Source organism: Aegilops tauschii, chromosome 2, assembly GCF_002575655.3.
Source record: "Aegilops tauschii subsp. strangulata cultivar AL8/78 chromosome 2, Aet v6.0, whole genome shotgun sequence".
Taxonomy (NCBI): Eukaryota; Viridiplantae; Streptophyta; class Magnoliopsida; order Poales; family Poaceae; genus Aegilops; species Aegilops tauschii.
In genome coordinates, this window is record NC_053036.3 from 137,580,958 (window position 1) to 137,590,611 (window position 9,654).

Below are 9,654 nucleotides of genomic sequence, written 5' to 3' on the forward strand. Positions count from 1 at the left end.
CAGTTGAGAGACGTGGAACACGTCATGGATGTCTGACAGCTCCTTGGGTAGGTCTAGTTTGTAGGCTACTGTGCCTCTTCGTGCAACTATGCAGAATGGTCCAATAAACCTTGGGGATAGCTTCCACTTAATTTTGAACCGTTGCAGACCCCTCATAGGAGATACTCGGAGGTATACTAAATCACCGGGTTCAAAGTTGTCCTCACGATGTTTTTGATCGTAATAGCTCTTCTGTCGGCTTTGTGCTGTCTTGAGTCTGTCCCTGATCTGCTTAACTTTCTCCTCGGCCTCCTTGAGCATGTCTGGGCCGAAGATACGACTGTCACCTGTTTCTGACCAATTCAGTGGGGAATGACACCTCCGTCCGTACAATGCTTCAAAGGGTGCCATTTGTAAACTGGCTTGGTAACTGTTGTTGTAAGCAAACTCGGCATACGGCAAACTTTCTTCCCAACTGGATCCATAGGTGAGCACACAGGCTCTCAGCATGTCCTCTAGGATTTGGTTCACACGTTCCGTTTGTCCATCAGTCTGAGGGTGGTACGCTGTACTGAAAGCTAGTTGCGTGCCCAGGGCTTGTTACAGGTGATCCCAAAATTTAGAGACAAATTGAGTGCCTCGATCGGATATTATAGTCTTTGGGACTCCATGCAAACACACTATACGGGAGAGATAAAGCTTGGCTAGCCTTTGTGTGGAATAGGTTGTCTTCACGGGGATGAAATGGGCTACCTTGGTTAGCCTATCTGTGATGACCCATATGGCATCATTTCCGCGTTGCGATCGGGGTAGTCCGACGATGAAGTCCATTCCAATCTCATCCCATTTCCACTCAGGTATCCTGTTTGGCTGGAGTAGCCCTGCTGGCTTTTGATGCTCAGCTTTAATGCGCTGACATGAATCGCAACAAGCAATAAATGCGGCTATATCCCTTTTCATACCGTGCCACCAAAATCTTTCCTGAATGTCCTTGTACATTTTGGTTCCTCCAGGGTGGATCGAGTATGGAGCGGTGTGGCTCTCGGTTAGGATTTGTTGCTTGAGTTCCTCAATGTTAGGTACGCAAAGTCTGTCTCCGTACCACAATATTCCTTCGCTGTCTGTGACGAACTCTGAAGCCTTGCCAAGGTTCATTTTCCTCTTTATACCCTCGATGCTGGGATGTCCCTGCTGAGCCTTCTTAATTTGTTCCACTAGGGTGGGTTGTATTTCTAGATTTGATACGGTGCCCTCAGAGACTAACACCATGTTGAGTCTAGCGAACTCCTGCTGAAACTCAGGCCTCAAGTTTTGGGGACCGTCGTCGTCCGGGCTGGTGTTCTGACTAAGGGCATCAGCCACTACATTTGCTTTCCCTGGATGGTAGTGAATGCCGACATCATAGTCCTTGACCAATTCCAACCAGCATCGTTGGCGTAAATTTAGCTCTGGTTGTGTGAAAATATATTTAAGGCTCTTATGGTCCATATATATTTCACAACGGTTTCCCAACAAAAAGTGCCTCCACTCTTTGAGTGCATGGATGACCGCTGCTAGCTCCAAGTCATGAGTTGGATAATTTTCCTCATGTTTCCGTAGTTGTCTGGAAGCATACGCGACAACCTTGCCATCCTGCATCAGCACACATCCGAGGCCTTTCCGAGATGCATCACAATACACTTCAAAACTCTTGTGTATGTCTGGCACAGTCAAGACTGGTGCGGTCGTTAGTTTCTTCTTGAGTTCTTGGAAGCTTTTCTCGCATGCTTCCGTCCATACAAATTTCTTCTCTTTCTTGAGCAACTGTGTCATCAGTTTTGCCACAGTGGAGAATCCTTCAATAAATCTTCTGTAATATCCGGCCATTCCTAGGAAACTCCGCACATCTGTCACGTTGGCTGGTGGCTTCCAGTCGAGTATGGCTTTGACCTTTTCTGGGTCTACGGCCACGCCTTCTTGGTTTAATATATGACCTAGGAAACCAACTTGCCTTAGCCAAAATTCACACTTGCTGAATTTGGCGTACAATTGGTGTTTCCTTAATTCTCCCAAAACAATTCTGAGATGCTCAGCATGCTCTTCTGGTGTCCTTGAGTATACCAGAATAGCGTCAATGAACACCACGACAAATTTGTCCATGAATTTCATAAACACTTTGTTCATGAGGTGGACGAAATATGCGGAGGCGTTTGTCAGTCCAAACGGCATTACTGTGAACTCATATAATCCGTATCTGGAGGTAAATGCTGTCTTAGGGATATCTTCTGTCCGTACTTTTAATTGATGATATCCCGACCTCAAATCAATTTTTGAGAATACCTTGGCTTGTGCGAGCTGGTCAAACAAATCATTTATCCGTGGCATCGGATATTTGTTTTTGATGGTGACCATATTGAGAGCTCGATAGTCTATACACAATCTCAGTGTCCCATCCTTTGGCGAACCCCAAGGTGAGGAGCTGGCTCGAATAAATCCCTTTTCCAGTAATTCCTTTATCTGCTTCTTCAATTCTACCAATTCTGAGGGTGCCATTCTATAGGGTTTCTTATAGATGGGAGCGGTGCCAGGTGCTAGCTCAATGCTGAACTCTATCTCTCGGTCTGGCGGCATGCCTGGTAGTTCTTCAGGAAATACGTCAGGAAACTCGCATACCACTGGAACTTTTCTCAATTCGGAAATGTCCACTTTGTTCAATTTTGGTTGTCGTGACCGTGGTCTATCTTGGGCTGTAACCTTTATTGTCTTGCCGTGATGGTGAGTGAGAATCACGGTCCGATTGAAACAGTCAATAAATCCTTTGTTGGTGGTCAACCAGTCCATCCCTAAAATGACATCCAGTCCTTTATTTTCCAACACGATAAGATTAGCTTGAAACTGTAGTCCTTCGAACTCAATGATCACTCCTTGGCAGTAACTCTGAGCGATCTGCTTATTTCCGGGGGACTTGATGATCATAGATTTTTCCAAGGGAAGTATCGGAAAACCATGTTGCAAAACAAAACTCTTCGAAACGAATGAACGGGAAGCTCCAGAATCAAACAAAACCGTGGCGGGTACTGTGTTGACAGGGAACGTACCAAGCACGATGTCTGGGGCATTCTGCGCTTCTTCCCTGGTCACATGGTTCAGGTGACCCTTCCTGTGGTTGTTGTTGGGATTGAAATTGTTGCGTTTGGGGGCTGGATTGTTCCCACCATTGTTCGGCTTGGGGGCCGAGTTCCTTGGCTTTGGGCACTGTTTGGCATAGTGCCCTTCTTCACCACAAGCATAGCAAGTGACCCCTAGACGGTACGTGAAGTCCTTGTCCCTGGAATGAAACAGCCTAGTTGGCCTTAGATCAGTAGTCGTGGATTTCCTTGCTTCAGTCCTCTAAACATCAGTCTTGCTTCGGTTGTTGCGAGCAAGGGTCGTCTTATCCCTCTTTCGCTTACGGATATATTCCAGACTACGGCGCTCATTCTCCAAGGTAATGGCCTTGTCAACCAGAGTTTTAAAATCCGGGAAAGTGTGTACAACCAGTTGGCATCTTCGTGCCGGTGCCAGGCCGTCCAAGAATTTTTCCATCCTCTTGTTCTCTGTCATGTGCTCGTCGTAGGCGTAACGAGATAGCTGGGTAAACTGACCGTTGTATTCTGTCACTGACATGCCTCTTTGCTTGAGGTCATCAATTTCTCTCTTCTTGATTTTTATGATGCTCCTGGGGATGTGTGCCCCACGAAAGCCTTCCTTAAACTCCTCCCAGGTGATGTTGTGTTCACTGGGATGCATGTGTAGGAAGTTTTCCCACCATGCTGCAGCTGCTCCAGTAAGGTAGTGGGGTGCATAAAGCACCTTCTCATGATCTGAACACTGCGCAATAATCAGCTTCCTTTCAATGTCACGAAGCCAATCATCGGCTTCAAGTGGCCTATCAGTGTGAGCAAACGTTGACGGGCGTGTCTTCTGCAGTTCAGACAACTTGGAGTGTGGTTGGTACGGCTCACGGTGGTTTCCCATATTGATGATGTGATTCATCATCTCTTGGTGCTGTTGCTGGCTTTGTTCGAACAGGCGGCATACTTGAGACAAGGCTGCTTCGCTGTCATGTCGACTAGGCTGTCCCTGAGTGAAGTTGTTGCTGGTCTGTGTTCCATAAACTTCTTCTGGTTGATTGGGCATGGAACGAGTCCACGGACGAGACATTTTCCACTCTGGGGTATTATTTTGCAAAACTCATGAGAAGAACTGTGTGGCACAAGGAAAATCTTGCAAAGGCAAAAATTTAAAATACCCCAAGATTTTGCAAGAAAACATAAATGATTTCGCTCCGAGAAGGACCGCTTAGCACAAATCTTACATGCGAAAAGCAAGCACACGATACAGCACTCAGGATGTGCGTACACATTCCTGACCTGTTATTTAGACTAGCATACTCCTCCGGAATGTAGCGAACACACTACTACAAACAAACGTACAGATAAAACACATCGTACATGCAGACACAACGCGCGGCTACTCGTCGCTCTCAGTCGGAGATGGTGACGATGTCCTTCCCCTTGCCGAGGGCAAGACTCAGTGGTGCAGGAGACTCAACTTCCACCTCCTCTCTAGCAGGCTCCTAGCGCGTAGCACTGCGCTGTGGTGATGGCGCGGGTGCGACAGGCGGTAGTGCGGGTGTGGCAGGCGGTGCCGCTCTGACTGGAGTAGGAGCGATGACTCGGTCGAACTCCTCAGTGGTAGGCAGACGGCGAGCAGTGGCCAGAATGGCCGGTGCATAAGATGCTGAGGACGAGACGAATGTCAGAGGCGGTGCCGTGTGGAGAAGCTCCTTCCTGCTGGCAGGACCGCCCCGAACTAAGTCCATGCGGGCAGCCACAAGATCGTCTACGAGGTTGTCGAAAGATTCCTCCAGCGCCTTGAGGTACTCAACAACCATCTCGATGGCTTCATCTCGCTCTCCCCTATGGCAGGCGAATGCATAGTGACAAGTATATGGCACATGGCATGGGAGGTAGCGGTAGCGACGAGTCTTCATCATAGGAAGAATGTCCCGAAGGCGAGCTATCGCCTCACGGGCAGCCATCTGCATGGCATGCCTCTCCGTAGGCATGGCCCTTCCCACAAAACGGAAGTGGCGAGACGCAGAACGTCCTCCCTTGAATTGCACCACGGCTTGGTGCATAGACACGTCGTCGCTGAGCTTGTGCTGGTAAAACGTGAACTCCGGACGAGTCGCTGGCACGATCGCGAGTTTGGTGATGGAGACGAGGAGTTTGACAAACCCCTCGGGCACGTTCGTGAACACTCGAGTCTCGCAGTTGCTGCCAGCCATCTACAAAAGTAGGCAAAAATTCTGAGTAGTCATGTCATAAATCTATGATGACCAACAGAAAATAGCTACATTTGCAAAAATGCTGAAAAAGCACAAAGGACGCTAATAACCGATTAGCGATTGCACCTAGTGGCTTCCTACAGTCAGCCTGGCTCTGGTACCAAGCTTGTCACGACCGGTTTCTCAATAAAAATATTTATTGAGAGACCGATCCCTTTTACGGACCAGTAGAGAAGAATTCCTTCTTACGGGTAGACAATATCTTGATCACAGAAGAAAAATACCAGGAGTACTGAATATAATACAAGGTTGAGCGGGGACTGCTCAACAATTTATTACAAACACGCCAATAAAACATAAAGGCAGATAGGGTGGCATAACTCCTAACACACGATAACAACGGTGGTGGAAATATCACAGCGGAGTGGGTGATATGACTCCTGAAAACTACAGCTCTTCGAGCGTCGGAGTGAGGCTCGAGGGGACTTATTGCGGGTGACAGAAGCGTATATAATACAAGTGACCAATATCCAGGATCACACGGGACTGACTGGGACTCCTCTAGGCGTCGGAATCACTATCAAACTCTTCATCCATGAGATCGCCTTCGTCAACATCTAGCCAAATCAACAAGCCAGTTGAGTACTATGAAAGTACTCTCAAGACAGTTCGGACATAAGATATAACAGATGTAAACATGATGCATAAGAACAGATTAACAAGTGCACTCAGACATAGAGATAATAATGCATGGGAAATAAAAGAGAAGTCGGGCGGTAGTCCTCCCGAAATCCCAAAGTAAAATACTGAGGGCCAAACGAGTGTCTGAATGACTCCTCGAGAGGAAAATACAAGAATAACAATGCCGCAGTCGGGCGTCAAGGCGACACCACATAAAGGGCTTATAAAGGGAAATAAAAGACAGTGCGTGCCACAGTCGGACGTCTGAGCGACATCACATAAAGGGCTTATATTGAAAGTAAAAGACAAACATGCCACAGTCGGACGTCTGAGCGACGTCACATAAAGGGCTTATATCAAAGTAAACAACAAAGGGGCCACAGTCGGACGTCTGAGCGACATCACATAAAGGGCTTATATTCATAACTTAATAATTTAGTAGCTCATGAATTTATTATCACAATAAGGGGATATTCAGATATGAGATAAACAACAGGGTTAGTCCATCCACAGGAATAACGTTCAACCAAGTTTACCGCTCAAGCTTATTCACCGGGGAAAGATATAACACGAGGATTTGACACAGACATGGACACACTGATCACGTTACTTGACCATGAATACGATGACTCGGAAGGATTTGACTCTGTAGAGTTTGTACTTTAACCACAGCCAACGGATTTCAGTAGTCACGGGGACTAGTTCCGTTTACGGTATTTTGGAAGAAACACATCTAACCAGTACACACCCATTCAACATTCCGAAGCCAGGAATCACCCTCGGCAACGTTCAAGAAAATCCTTGAGACGGGGAGGCTACAACCTCGCGTAGCATGGGATCAAATTTATATACGCGTGCTCTAAGGGGTGCCCCCCTCTCGGTCCCAACCGGAAACACCCATGCCCCCTGACCGGATGACTGGCTTTAATCCAGGGCCATGGAACCCTCATCCCGGCCCCTCTATTTGGTGTGTACACGGAAAGAGGTTACCAACTTACTAAACCGCATTCTGGCAGAAAACATGTGGTAGCACGGAAGGGGGAAGAACGATAACGTGACTCCGTCCACGTTAACGTCGGAATTTATCGGATGACGTAAGGCTGGCATGCTACAACAGTACCACCTTACTGCCCTTCATGTCACCACATGACTAGGACATCTCTCACCAGAGATCATAGTAACATCAGAACACACGGGTAGTCCCTTACATGCAACGAGATACTCACCGATGTTCATATGTCATGCACAACCATTCAAGCAAACATGCAAAACACCTATCATATCAAAGGTTCAAACATGCTTGCCTGGTTCGGAGAAGTCGGAGTCTAGCTCGGCGAAGTTCGCGGCTCCGTCACCTCTTCCGGAACCTACGGTATAGCGAAAACGCATACTAGCGTGAAAACCAACGCGTGCATAAAAGTTGTTCCAAACATTTTCCAAATAAATACTATAAAAAACTAGACAAAAATATAAGACAGTCAGAAAAAGAATCACTCAAAAAATCACTTTTTATTAAAAAGTTATAAGGGTTTTTGTCCAGGGACCAATCTGTGATGAAACAGAAAAGAACCAGGGGCTTAACTGAGAGAACAAAAAACGGTTCGGAGTAAAAGACGTCAGCCCAAAGAGAAAACGTACTCTGCCCGAAGGCGCCAACAGAAAACGGTTCGCGGGGAAAGAAAGAGAGGCTGACGTCGGGGAGCACCACGTCGACGTCGACACTTTCTCCGGCGGACGGCGGCTCGGGCGATGGTGGGGAACTCCGGTGGGTGCTGCAAACTCCGAATTGAGGCGCGGGTCAGGAGAGTGGATGCATAAGGAAGCTACTGGAAAGACATGGGAGGCAGGGGTGCACGCACGGGAGCGAATCGAGCTGGATCCCGTGGCGGGTCGCGGCGGCCGGAGTCGGGGAAGAAGGCTCCCTCGGGGCTCTTCCAGTGGCTAGGCGTGGTGTTGGAGGTGTGCAGAGGTGGTGTGGGTTCTAGCTGGAGCTCGGGGCCTCTATTTATAGGCGATTCGAGGGGGTGGCCGTGAACGGGATCGCTCCGACGAGCAATTATGGCGAGGCAATGGTTTGGCAGGGAGCTTAAGTGGCCAGGCAACATCAGAGAGGTGTACTGGTGCCGTTCCCCCGCTAATCTTGGTCGGGCTTGGCGTAATGGCGCCGGTCCTCGACGGGGTGGCCGTACGTGCACAGCGGCGGCAGAGAGCGTGCTCCGCGCCTAGCGGTTCACGACGAGGGTGGCAGCGCGCACGGGGGAGTGGACGACCACGCGGCGGCCTCCGGTGGCTTGGGCGGCGCTGGTTGGCGCCGTCCACGCTGTGCTTCTCCCTAGCGACCGCAAAGCCGCCGCTGGTGTCGGTCACGGGGCGGCGCACCTCCTCCTGCTCGTCGCCGATGCCCGCAACCTTCCAGGCGCTCGTGCGGTGCAGAGGACAAGGGGGAGGGGACAGGAAGCACGGCGACGCCGGGGCACTGGCGAGATCGTCAACGGACACTGAAGAAATGACAGTAGTTTCAGACACTGTTAACTGAACTTGATTGAACATTACAGAAACAGTGTCCAGCAGGTGTTCGACGAAATGATTTGGCATGAAGAAATTTTTTCCTGGAGCTGGGACTTGGTGAGGTGACCTCTCAATGCACCCAGAGGCTGCCTGATTTTTCTCAGATTTTTAGGAGAAGGATTTGAATGAATTTCATCAAATTTGGCAAATGAGGTCCAAACTTGCAGCAAGTGTAGTTTGAAAAATTTGAACTGGAGACGAGTGGATCTTCATGGACCTTGGTTGAGGGTTCAAAGGACTAGCTAGGGAAATTGGTTTGGAGGCAAAATCTAAAGCAGAAAGAGTAGTTCCTTTGTAAACCTCCAAGGGTCAAGATAGAAGGCAGAAATTGTTTTTGATAAGAAATAAATGGAAATAAATATATGGAGGGGTTCAAATTGCTGGATTTGAAGTACATCATGATCCCAAGATGAGGAAAGGCTTATGAGAGGGGATTTACACTTGGGTCATGGCAAGGGAGATTTTTGAAAGTGGAAAATAATCATTCCAAAAGCCATAGGGCTTTTTAAAGGAATTTTCAAAAGACATTTTTCCCCAGTGAAAAGCATTTTGGTTTTGAGTCCAAATAAAAGGGAAAACCTCCAAGACCAAAATCAAGTCTTGGGTGAATCCAAAACAAAACACTTGTCATAAAAGGAAATATTTTGAGAGGGAGAGTTCTTTAGAAGAAAAATTTAAATCACCTCCCTCAAATCAAATAAAAGTTTTGAAAAATCCAAATAAATTTTTTGGGTGTCACAGGCATTCACATAGAGTCATATTTTGTTCTAAGTATTGAGTTGTAATTGTTGAGTTGTAAGTAAATAAAAGTGTGATGATCATCATTTTTAGAGCATTGTCCCAAGTGAGGAAAGGATGATGGAGACTATGATTCCCCCACAAGTCGGGATGAGACTCCGGACAAAAATAAATAAATAAAAGAGGCCAAAGAAGCCCAACAAAAAAATGAGAGAAAAAGAGAGAAGGGACAATGTTACTATCCTTTTACCACACTTGTGCTTCAAAGTAGCACCTTGATCTTCATGATAGAGAGTCTCCTATGATATCATTTTCATATACTAGTGGGAATTTTTCATTATAGAACTTGGCTTGTATATTCCAATGATGGGCTTCCT